Here is a 12,863-nt window from a genome sequence, read left to right on the forward strand (position 1 = left end):
GTTTATAATAGATATTGGTTGACAGCCTATCCCCAGAAATGGTGATAGAGAAGTCGAGGAAGGGAAGGGAAGATTCGGAGATGGACCGTGGGAAGGCGAGGGAAGGGTGGAAATTGGAAGCAAACATGATTGGAGCAAGAGCAGGAAACGGCATCGATACAGTCATCAATGCAGCAGAAAAAGAGGTGAGGGAGGGGAGCTGAGTAGGACTGGAACAAAGAATGTTCCAATTATCCCACAAAAAAGGGAGGCATAGCTAGGACCCATAAGGGTTCCCATGGCAACACCTTTTATTTGGAGGAAGAGGCAGAGGGCCCGCAGGACGCCCTGGTGGGAGATGGAGGTGTAGACGGACTGGACGTCCACGGTAAAAAATGAGACAGTTAGGGCTGGGGAACTGGAAACTGTTTAAGTGGCGGAGGGTGTCGGAAGAGTCGCGGATGTAGGTCGGAATAGACTGGAGGAGGGGAGAGAAAATAGAGTTGAGATAGGAAGAAATTGGTTCCGTGGGACGAGAACAGGCTGAGACGATGGATCTACCAGGGCAGTCCTGTTTGTAGATCTTGGGAAGGAGGTAGAAGTGGGCTGTGCGGGGTTGGGGGACTGTGAGGCTGGAGGCCGTGGGGGGAAGATCTCCAGAGGAGATGAGGTCAGTAACGGTCTGGGAAACTATGGCTTGATGTTCGGTGGTGGGGTCATGGTCCAGGGGAAGGTAGGAGGAGGTATCGGAGAGTTAGCGTTCAGCCTCCGCAAGGTAGAGGTCTACTCACCTCACAACAACAACAGTGCCGCCCTTGTCAGCAGGTTTAATGACAATGTCAGGGTCGGACTCGAGAGAACGGAGTGCTGCAAGTTCAGAGGGAGGTAGGTTAGAGTGAGTGAGGGAAGTAAAGAAATTGAGACGGTCGATGTCACGCTGGCAGTTCCCAATGAAAAGATCAAGAGAGGGTAAGAGGATAGAGGGAGGGGTCCAGGTGGAACGGGAATTCTGAAGATGGGAGAAATGGTCCGCTGTGCGGGGGGAAGACTCCTGGCCAAGGAAATGGGCGCGGATGAGAAGGCGATGGAAGAAGAGCTCAGCATCGTGTTCAGCTCGAAACTCATTGAGGTGGGGGCGTAAGGGGATGAAGCTGAGGCTTTTACTGAGGACTGACGTTCGGTGTCAGAGAGGGGAAGGTCAGAGTGAATGGTGAAAACACGACAAAGAGATTGGAGGGAGGGATGGGGTCAGAGGAAAGTGAAGGGGAAGAAGGATCGGGAGGGGTGTTGGAATCTAAGAGTTGTTGAAACTTGCGGTCCTTGACACCTAAGAGGAAGAAAAAAGTTTTTTTCATAAAAGCGCCGGATGAGGCGAAGGATGAAATGGAACTGCGGACCAGGACAGCTCTGAAGTAGAGAGAGTCGGTGCTGCTGAAGAGAGAGTGTTTGATCAGGTTTCTACTAAAACTCACTTTCACAGCCTCATCTCCTTCCTCAGCAACTGTGTCCGGCTCCGACTTATTCCACGTGGATTCCAACTTCAATTCCACCCTTCATGTTTCGGATCCACCCATGATTCCAGATATCTCCATGATATTCAGCGTTCCTCCAACCACTGCTCCCGCCGCTTCCTGAGATCCACGCTCAACGCCACGCACCGCCACATGCTCACTCTCGACCTCTCTCTCCACGCATGGTTTTTATCCCATCCGCGCCATTATTGCATTTACCGTTTGATGTGTTGGTTCCTTCATTATATTCATCCAGAAGTCCCGGGTTTCAGTCCAATTCGAAGCCACGTGGATGAATTTTGCATTGCTCACTGAACTCTGCTCAAATCAGTAAAGTCCTGATTGGTGCCCGGAGGTGTTGCGAGTGGAAGATGTGAATAAGTGAAGTATCAATCAAAGTGCACAATGACGCCCCGGTAAAGCGAGTATCTCTCATCGGATATTACTGCACCGCCTCAACTTGCCAAATGTTAACCTGTCAACCGCCATTCGCAGCTCAGTCGCGCTGCCCGTCGCTCACGCAACTCAACTGCTGAGAGAAAAGAGCCAACAAGCATCAAAACAAAAACCAGTTCTTCAGTTACCATCCCCTGGATCACAAGATTCCCCAAGTAAATTTCGTGAACATTCAGGCCGCTGTCTTTCCAGAGGCCGGCCAAAGAAATGGGCGCAGAGGAGAAGGCGCCCATTTCTTTGTCTGTCGAGCGGTCACGCAGATCGAAATGGTTTCAAGGCACAAATGAACATTGGTGCGAATGGGACATGTGCCCAATAGAAACAGCGGTCGTAGCAGAGCAAACTTAAAGGCGTTAAATTGTAAAAGTGAATGTTAGAGTCGGCAATGCCTCAGGATGTGCCCATGAAATGGAAGGAGGAAAGTAAAGGAGGCCTATTGATTGTGGAAGGAAGAAAAATCTGGGAGAACAGGTGGGTTTGAACTGTGGAACATCAAGTACAGGCATGTGAGAGTGCTGGGATTTGATGGAATAAATAGGTTTCCGCCAGCAACAAAAAATATTTCTTTCATGTGCTAAAGATTGATTTCTTGCTGCATTCTATTAGCAAATGTGGCAAAGGATGAAAGAGGTAAATGAAACAGTATTGAAACTCGTATTCGAGCCGAAGTTACTGCGATCATAACGCAGAGAATGAACCACGACAGGATCACGGCAACGAACATCAGGTGGGGCAGTCGTGCCCGAACAACAGCAATGTCGCGCACGGTGCTGCTTGGAAAAGAAGGATGTTTGGTAATCTGGTTAAAAAACATGCACTTTAAATTCTGGCAGTGGTGGGATTCGAACCCACGCCCCCGAAGAGACTGGAACCTTAATCCAGCGCCTTAGACCGCTCGGCCACACTACCACCTGATACTGATGTGTTCAGCATCTGCTATCTGGTGATTGAAATGTGGTTTTCTTGCTTTTTGACCTTTGAATCCAGGATTTTCCATTGAACGAATAAAATAAATGGGCTTTCTGAGCAATGTTCATACGACGAGGTGACCGAGTGGTTGAGGTGATGGTCTGTTTATCCATTGTGCTCTGCACGCATGGTTTTGTATCCCATCCGCGCCATTATTGCATTTACCGTTTGATGTGTTGGTTTCTTCCTCATATTCAACCAGAAGTCCAGGGTCTCGGTCCAATCCGAAGCCACGGTGGATGAATTTTGCATTGCTCGCTGAACTCTGCTCAAATCAACAAAGTCCTGATTGGCGCCCGGAGGTGTTGCGAGTGTCAGATGTGAATAACGTGAAGTATCAATCAAAGTGCACAATGACGCCCCGGTAGAGCGAGTATCTCTCCACAGATACTGAGATTTATTTATTTATGCAACTGTCATTTGCAAAAGAAACAAATGTATTTTTTGTATATCTTTACAGGTCATGAAAACCCCATTTTGACCAATTCCTTGTTACTGTCGTGCTGAGTATCCCCGCCTATCCCCTGGGAGACTGGTGTTCCATTCTCTGATGAGGATGTTATTGCTGCCTTGAAAAGTTTCACTTTCATTTATCTGTAATATTAGATGTGGAAAATACAATGAAAAACTGACTCGGCCTTGCCCACTTCCAAAATTTGATTTCACAGCGATTTTCAAATCTGCTCTCTGCCTCACTTTTCAGCTCGATGTGAGAACCACAGTAATGGGCAAGAAATAAAACGGAGAATCGCGCTGTGAACAGACCGGGTCTCAGTCACCAGCCCGAAACAGAGAGAGGCGGACCGACAGAGAGAGGAACGGAGAGAGACAACCATCTTCAGCCAGAAGTGCCGGGTGGATGATCCATCTCGGCCTCCTCACGAGATCCCCACCATCACAGAATCCAGTTTAACATCGAGGTGAAGAGTGACGCAGAGAGCAGATTTTAAAACCACTGGAACATCAGCAAAATTAAAGTAAGGCAAATGGGAGTCAACTCTGAGTCAGTTCCACACTGTATTTTCTGCAAATAAACAAACGTGAAGCTTTCAAATGCGATAAAGTTATAAACTCCTCATCGGGGAATTGAACCCCGGGCTCCCGCGTGATAGGCGGGGGACACTCACCACTATACTAACAAGGAACTGCTGCATTAAATGTACACTCATCCCAGATGGTGTTCGACATGCTTCATGTGTCAGTGCATTTCATTTAACTATTTATTTGATGACAGTTTGTTTCATTGTCCACGGGCCACTGTTGCAAGAACCTTTCACATTTCCATCTCTTTATTAGACAACGAACAACTGACTCTGTCTTTCTTCTGTTCTTTCTTTCTCTCTTATCGTGGTGAGTTGCCCTGCCTTCGTCCGGGGTTTAATTCCCCGACGGGGAGGAAGCATTTTTAAGACGCCAACTTTTAATTTTATGTCTTCGGCTGTCTTCTTCTTACAAAACTACAGAGAAAAATAGAACAGAAAAAAAATAAACAGGTGATTGTCACTATCAGAATATGATTGAACGGAGACGGGTTGGGGGCTGGATGCACGGTGTGTTACCGAGCGATCACTCATTGCGATTTTAACTGAGCAGTGGTTAAGGTGATAAATTTGAAATCCATCGTTAGATTTGCACCTTCTCCTAGTTTAAAATGGGTTCCTCAGTGATATCAATAAACCGATAACAACCCCGAAACCCCAGCGGGTATATTTTTTCCAATACTGAGTGACGGTCTCAATTTCCATTGAAATTTTCAATCAGCAAATCCCAGCGGTCGTTATGAGTTTGACAAACTAATTTATGTACTTGACTGTTTCCTGGAAATGATCAAAATGGGGTTTTCTTTACCCATACAGATATATAAATAAACACATTCGGTCATTTCGCCAATGACAGTTGGATAAATAAATAAATCGCAGTATCTGTGGAGAGATCCTCGCTTTCCCGGGGCGTCATTGTGCACTTTGATTGATACTTCACGTTATTCACATCTTACACTCGCAACACCTCAGGACTTTGCAGATTTGAGCAGAGTTCAGCGAGCAATGCAAAGTTCATCCACCGTGGCTTCGGGTTGGACCGAGGCCCAGGACTTCTGGATGAAGACAAGGAAGGAACCAACACATCAAACGGGAAATGTAATAATGGCGCGGATGGGATAAAAACCATGCGTGCAGAGCACAATGGATTAGGAATCCATCACCTCAACCATTCGGTCACCTCGTCGCATGAACATTGCTCAGAAAGTCCATTTATTTTATTCGTTCAATGGAAAATCCTCGACTCAAAGGTCAAAAAGCAAGAAAGCCACATTTCAATCATTAGATAGCAAATTATGACGAAATGCTATCAACTGGTAGCGTGGCCTAAGGCGAGGGATTAAAACTCCAGTCTCTGTAGGGATATGGGTTCCGATCCCACCGCTGCCAGAATTTAAAGTGCTTAGTACTTTAACCACATCACCAAACATCCTTCTTTTCCAACCAGTACCGTGCGCGACATTGCTGTTGTTCGGGCACGACTGCCACAGCTGATGTGCGTCGCCGTGATCGTATCCTGGTCCACACTCTGCGTTGTGGTCGCAGGAATCCGAGTTACAGGACAGTTTTGTTTACCGCTTTTGTCCTCTGCCACATTTGTGAATAGAATGCAGCAAGAAATCAATCTTTAGCACATGAAAGAAATTTTTTTTGTTGCTGGTGAAAACCTATCCATTCCTTCAAATGGATGTTCCATAGTTCAAAACGGTCTGTTCTCCAGGCTTTTTCTTCCTTCCATAATCAATAGGCCGGCTTTCCTTTCCTCCTTCCATTTCAGGGACACTTTCCTCCGGCATTGCCGACTCTAACATTCACTTTCACGATCTTATTTGTTCTGCTACGACCGCTGTTTCTATCCCATTCTCACAGTTTTTCTTTCTCCGTCGCGTCTGTTCTGACGATGCCACTTTCCACAACACTACTTCTGATATGTCTTCCTTTTTCCTCAACAGAGGATTCCCCTCCACTGCAGTTGACTTGGCCTCGACTGTGTCCGTCCTATTTCCTGCACTTCTGTCCTTATCCATTCCACTCCCTCCCAGAACCACGGTAGGTCCCCTTGTCCTTACCTTCCACCCCACCAGCCTCCACATTCAACGTATCATCCTCCGCCACTTCCACCATCACCACAAACATCTTCCCCTCCCCTCCCCTTTCAGCCTTCCGAAGGGACCGCTCCCTCCAGGAAACCCTGGTCCACTCTTCCATCACCCCCAACACTCGCTCTCCTCCCCACGGCACCTTCCCATGCGAGTGCAGGAGATGCAACACCTGACCTTTCACCTCCTCCCTTCCCACCTTCCAGGGTCCCAAACATTTCTTCCAGGTGAAACAGCGATTTATTTTAATCGCTTTGCTGAACACCTCCGCTCAGTCCACAAGCGTGACCCTGAGCTTCCGGTCGCTTGCCATTTTAATTCCCCGTCCCACTCCCACTCTGACCTCTCTGTCCTCGGCCTCTTACTCCGTTCCAATGAAGCTCAACATAAGCTCGAGAAACAGCACCTCATCTTTCGATCAGGCTCTTTACAACCTTCTGAACTCAACATTGATTTCAATAACTTCAGATCATAAACACTGATCACATTTTTTCGGACAGCAAGTGCTGATTGTGGTTCAAATTTTGCCATTTACAGCTCCTCGAGACCCATCTTTTATTTCTTTACTTGTCCCATTACCACCCTCCTTGCCTTGCACCATCATCCCTTTTGTTATTTAATCACTCCTGCCCTCCACCCTATCAGAGACCTTCCCTTTTGTTCTTTCCTCCCCTCCCCTTCCTCCCCCATCCCTTTTCCTGACGCTGGACTTGCTTAAAAACTGTTTAATCTTCAACTTTTTCCATTTCTGACCAAGGGTCATCGACCTGAAAAGTTAACTCTGTTTCTCTCTCCACAGACGCTGCCTGACTTGCTGATTATTTACAGCATTTTCTGGTTTTATTTCAAATTTCCAGCATCGGCAGTATTTTGCTTCTAATATCTCCTTCTGTGGCTCGGGGTCAAATTTTGTTTAAAATCTCCTGTGAAGCGCCTTGGGACGTTTCGCTACGTTAATGGTGCTATTTAAATAGTTCGGGTAAAAACTCACTCACTGACGTGAGGCGCCGTGATCGTATTGTGGTTAGTACTCTGCGTTGTGGCCGCAGCAACCCCGGTTCGAATCCGAGTCACGGCATAGTGTGCGCTGCTCCTTTTATTCTCTCCCGCGCTTGCGAATATAATGCAACAATATATCAATATTGAACACATGAGAAAAACATTTTTTGTTGGTGGCGAAAACCTATTTATTCCATCAAATCCCAGCACTCTCACATGCCTGTACTTGATGTTCCACAGTTCAAACCCGCCTCTTCTCCCAGCTTTTTCTTCCTTCCACAGTCAATCGGCCGCCTTTCCTTTCCTCCTCCCATTTCATGGACACTTTCCTGCGGCATTGCCGACTCCAACATTCACTTTCACGATCTCACGCCTTTAAGTTTGTTCTGCTCCGACCGCTGTTTCTATTGGGCACATGTCCCATTCACACCAATGTTCATTTGTGCCTTGAAACCAGTCGATACATTTCGATCTGCGTGACCGCTCGACAGACAAACACGACGAAAGCAGGGCTGGTCTCTGGAAAGACAGCCGCCCGATTGTTCACGCAATTTACTTGGGGAATCTTGTGATCCAGGGGATGGTAACTGAAGAACTGGTTTTTGTTTTGATGCTTGTTGGCTCTTTTCTCTCAGCAGTTGAGTTGCGTGAGTGACGGGCAGCGCTGCAGAGCTGCGAATGGCGGTTGAAAGGTGCACATTTGGCAAGTTGGGGCGGTGCAGTAAGATCGGAAGTGTTCCGCCTTGATCTTAATAGTTCTGTTGAAGCGTGCGATTGAATCAAGTAGAGGATAAATGTAAAGAGCGCCTGTGGGGAAAAAGGAGCGATTGCAGGCCATGAGCGGAAGGTCTTTCAAATTCTCGTGGTGCAGGACGCTGTGTGCGGAAACGGCAGATTTTAAAGCGCGTGTGTCGGAAAGTAAAGTGCGATCTTGTGTGTGAGAAGAGCACAAGAAAGTTGTGCTTGAAGCTGCGCCCTTGAGGCAAGTTGCAGGTTGTCAGGAAAACTGCTGCAGTGAAAGCTCAAAAATAAACCCAGAAACTGCTGGCAACACTCAGTAGGTCAGGTAGTATCTGTGGAGAGATACTCAAGTATTTATCCAATTCTCCTTTTAAAGTTACGATTGAATCGAGCTCCACCATCCTTTAAGGCAGTGCGTTCCAGATCATAACAATTCGCTGTGTAAAAAAATCTCCTTATTTCCCTTCTGGTTCTTTTACCAATTATCTTAAATCTGCGTCCGTTGGTTGCCGACCCTCCCGCCAGTGGGTGAAGTTTCTCCTTATTTACTCGATCAAAACCCCTCTTAATTTTGAACACGTGGATTACTTCTACCCTTAACCTTCTTTGCTCGAAGCAGAACAATCCCAGGTTCTCGAGTCTCTCCACACAACTAAACCCCATCCCTGGTATAATTCTGGGAAATCTCCTCTCCATCCTCTCCAAGACCTTGACCTCCTTAATAAATTATAGTGCCCAGAATTGGACACAATACTTCAGATGAGGCCTGAACAATGATTGAAAACGTTTAACATCACTTCCTTGCTTTTGTACTCGATTTCTCTATTATTAAGCCAAGGAAACATATGCTGTTTTAACGGCTTGAACAAATCGTGCTGCCACATTCAAAGATGTTGATGAAAATTACCAGGAACACATTGAGTCAGCTCACTCGGCTCAGGCCCGGGGCTGAGCCTCGGCTTTTCTTGCTCCGTGGCTCAGTAGCACATCTCGTGAGATCAGCTAACTCAGTACAGGCTGGAGATGCTGCCTGACCTGCTGAGTGTTTCCCGCATTTTCTGTTTTTATTATTAATATAACCTGAGCTCCTTCGAGCGTTTGTTGGTCGATTCACTGATAAAGCTGGGAATTGAGGGGAAGCTGGTTCATGGCGAACCCCAGCTCTGAATCCCCCCGGCAGAGAGTTCAAGGAATGTTTAATATAAATGAGATTCACCGACAGAATCAGAAAATCTCTCCTTGATGGTCGGTCTCATTCTCCTGAAGTGAGGAATGAGCGGGAGGGGCAATTCCACCCGGGGTTATATTTTATTCCAACAGGATGACCCAAAGGCCAGTTTGATGTGGGGCCGAAATAGCTCAGTTGGGAGAGCGTTAGACTGAAGATCTCAAGATCCCGGGTTTCGGCAGTTTTGGGTTATTTTGTTTCTTCTTTTCACCGATTCTCGAACATTTATTTACACTGACATTTTTACCCGACACTGAACGGTTGGGGATGGAATAGAGAGACATCAAGGATGTCTGTATTTAGCTTTTATTTCTCTATTTCCTTCTGCCTTTCTCTCTGGTTTTTGTCTCTCTCGGTGCCCGATGAACATTTGATTTGATGCATTTGTCCTGAACTGATGCCTTTTCCACATCTCAGGGCGGTCAGACACGCTCTGTCTGTCTGTTGCTGCTTGTGACCATTAACGGGAACAGGCCGCGAGTTAAACATTTATCAATTGTAAACAATTTTACAACACCAAGTTATAGTCCAGCAATTTTATTTTAAATTCACAAGCTTTCGGAGATTTTCTCCTTCCTCAGGCAAATGTTTATCAGCAAACCGCCAGAGAGAAAACACAGCGGGAATAAAACACATTGCCTCACATTGTTAGACACCGAGTGACACAGATTGTAATATGTGTCAGTAAACAGACCCGGAAAACAGAGTCCGAGAAAGGAAAGAAATAGAGAGATAGAAAAGAGTCATAAAAAGAAAGAAAACCCTTTCTCCACCCCAACAACAACAACAACTTGCATTTATATCGCGCCTTTAACGGAGTAAAACGTCCCAAGGCGCTTCACAGGAGCGATCATCAAACAAAATGTGACACGGAGCCACAGAAGGAGATATTGGGACAGGTGAGGTAGGTTTTAAGTGTCTTTAGGGAGGAGAGAGAGGTAGAGAGGCGGGGAGGTTTATGGAGGGAAATCCAGAGCTTTGGGCCCAGTCGGTTGAAGGCACGGCCGCCAATGGTGGAGCGATGAAAATCGTGGATGGTCAAGAGGCCTGAATTGGAGGAGCTCAGAGATCTCGGAGGGTTGTAGGGCTGGAGGAGGTTACAGGGATAGGGAGGGGCGAGGTCATGGAGGGATTTGAACACGAGGATGAGAATTTAAAATTTGAGATGTTGGTGGACTGGGAGCCAATGTAGGTCAGCGAGCAGAGGGGTTCTCCTCCTGAACGGTGGTTTGAATATTTGGAGGGGGAGGTGATAAGTATCTAGATTTGATATGATCCCACTTTTCAACTAGGTTGGGGATGGGGGCAGTAGTTTGCAAGGACCGAGGGGTCAAGGGTGAGATTTTTGAGGAAGGGGTAATGACGCCAGATTTGAAGGGGAGGGGGCCAGTACCTGAGGAGAGGAAACCGTTAACAATATTGGGCTGACATGGTGGCCAAGAAGGGAAGTTGGGGTGTCAACAGTTTTGTGTGAATCGGGTCGAAGGAGTAGGGGGTGGGTCTCATGGTGAAGATGAGCTCAGAGAGGGCAAGAGGGGAGATAGGAGAGAAACTAGAGAAAAATGTGAGTTCAGGGCTAGGGCAGGGGGAATCTTAGGGGAAGTTTGGCTTGTGGGCTCGGGGAAGGGAGAGAAGCAGCAGAGGCAGCTGCACGGATGGTCTCAGTCTTAGTGACAAAGAATTCCATGAGCTCCTTGCACTTGTTGGAGGTGAGGGTGGAGTGGGCAGTGGAGAGGGGTTTAAGAAGATGGTTTGTAGTGAAGAGTAGCCGGGGGTTATCTTTACATTCCAGGATGATCCTGGAATAGTGAGCAGTTTTGGCAGAGAGCAGGACCTGATGGTGCTTTGAGTGTTCCCGCCAGATCTGGCGATGAAAGGCTGAACCAGTTGTCTGCCAGAAACGTTCAAGTCTGCGACCTTGGACTTAAAGGATGGGAGATGAGGCTGCACATCACATCCCTTAAACATTGTTACCCGTTTCTGTCTGAAACTGGTGAGTGTGTAAATAGAAGTAACAGAAAAAAAACATTTTAATCCATCAAACTTAATTCTGATCATTATTATAGCATAAAACCTGAACAGCCCATCCCTCAAACACTGATATGAAACCAGTCCCAGGACCCTGAGCCGCTGTGAAAATGCTGTGATCCCGACCTGATTCGAACTCGCAGTTTTCTGATCGGGAATCAGACGCTGTCAGTTGCGGCACGAGGTGGATCCGGATCCAGAGGAGGGAGATCGGTACCGACCGCCGCCGGGACTCTCGGAGGGCGAGAGGCGGAAGCAGCAGCAGCCAGACCGCTTCAACAACAGCTCAGGATCCCCGCTCTCTAATCCAGCCGCTGCCGGCCGAGAGCTGCCGGTCCCGGCCTGAGCCGTGTCTGGGAGCCGCCTGCCGGTCTCTCTTTACTGAACGGGACCGATCCAGGTGCAGCTCACACACAGGCCCAGGAATCCCACTCCGGACAGATTCACTTCTTTAAACCTTGTTTCGATTCAGTGAATTGGGATTTAATTCAATCCTCATCTGTCCTCCGCTCTGTCAGTTCAGAACTTTATTTAAACCGATACTTGGAGCTCTGTTTTACAGGGTGTCGGCTGTTTAAGTATTTCTCAGTCCCACTACTCCCATTAATAACACTTTTTGCTGCTAACTGCTGCTTGATACAAAGTGCCCAGGAATTAGGGAATTTCTCCCGGGGACCGGGGAACTGACTCGGATTCGGCTCAACCCTCAAATCCACAAAGTTTTTGTCACTGCTGCTGTCCAGGATTAAAGGAAGGGACCGAACCAGAAGCGGTTTTAAATTATTACTGACAAATCAGGGTCAAAGGCAAAGGATACAGTCTGCTTATCTGCAGGGCTGAGTCCCTGCCCGCTTCACTGTCTGTCTGTCTGTCTCCCGGTCTATCCGTCTGATTGAGTCTCTGCTTTATTCTCTGGCTCTTTGTTTGCTGTCTGCAGGCCTCCCGACCCGACTGACTGACTGTCGGAATGAATGACTGGGACTGAGTGTCTGCCTATTTATGGACCTGAATGGCCACATTTCTCAGTCCCCGCCTTCGCTCTGTGTCACGGGCCTGTCGCTGTCTCTCAGGATGACAACACACCCACACCCTTCACACACCGCCTTTGACGACTGAACGCAGGTTTGCTCAGTCTGTCCCCGCAGCTCCTTCGGGAGTTTAATGATTTGGAAATGAAGACTTTTTCCTGTGTGACTTGTGAAGTTTTGATCAGTGAAATGTTTGTGAAAGGGAAGGATTGAGAGCTTTTAGTGTGGGACAGAAGTGATGTTGTTTCATGGAGAAGTCACGCGATGAAATTAACATGAGCAGCGGTTTCCAGAGTGTGGCGGTTATCACATTCGTTTCGCACACGAAAGATCTCTGGTTCGACCCCAGGCGGGGATGTTATTTGAGAATTTGCTCTTGTGAAAAGTGGGAGATAATTGGCTTTTCCTGTTGAATTGAACAACGGCTGCACCACATTCCTGTTTTCATAAACACTGAACATTTTAACCAGACTCTTAAAAAACAGTCTTTAAAATGAGAACGGATAAAAGTTCATCACATGCAAAACACAATAACTTCCCCACGTGTCACTGGGTAACCATGTTCGTATTTCCGTCAGTCAGTCTGCAGAAAGTTATCGCTTCATTAATGGCGATTACAACAATTTTTCATCTTTCACGTGTTCATTTAATAAAGTTCACAATTGTTTTGTGACAATTATTTCATTGACCGGGAATCGAACCCACACCGCGGCGGTGAGAGCCCTGAATCCAAACCACCAGATGCCGCGCAGTGGGTCGAGTCACGGATCGGCACAGTTGAGACA

The 12,863-nt window shown here is 47.2% G+C and overlaps 1 non-coding gene across 1 annotated transcript; it reads right to left on the reverse strand.

Moving 5' to 3' along the window:
• Window positions 1–2,773: 2,773 nt before the first annotated feature.
• Window positions 2,774–2,855, reverse strand: trnal-aag (transfer RNA leucine (anticodon AAG)). The gene has a single exon. It is a non-coding gene; the product is annotated as a tRNA-Leu (tRNA).
• Between the last annotated feature and the right edge of the window lie 10,008 nt (window positions 2,856–12,863).

This window comes from Heptranchias perlo, chromosome 35, assembly GCF_035084215.1.
Source record: "Heptranchias perlo isolate sHepPer1 chromosome 35, sHepPer1.hap1, whole genome shotgun sequence".
Classification (NCBI taxonomy): domain Eukaryota; kingdom Metazoa; phylum Chordata; class Chondrichthyes; order Hexanchiformes; family Hexanchidae; genus Heptranchias; species Heptranchias perlo.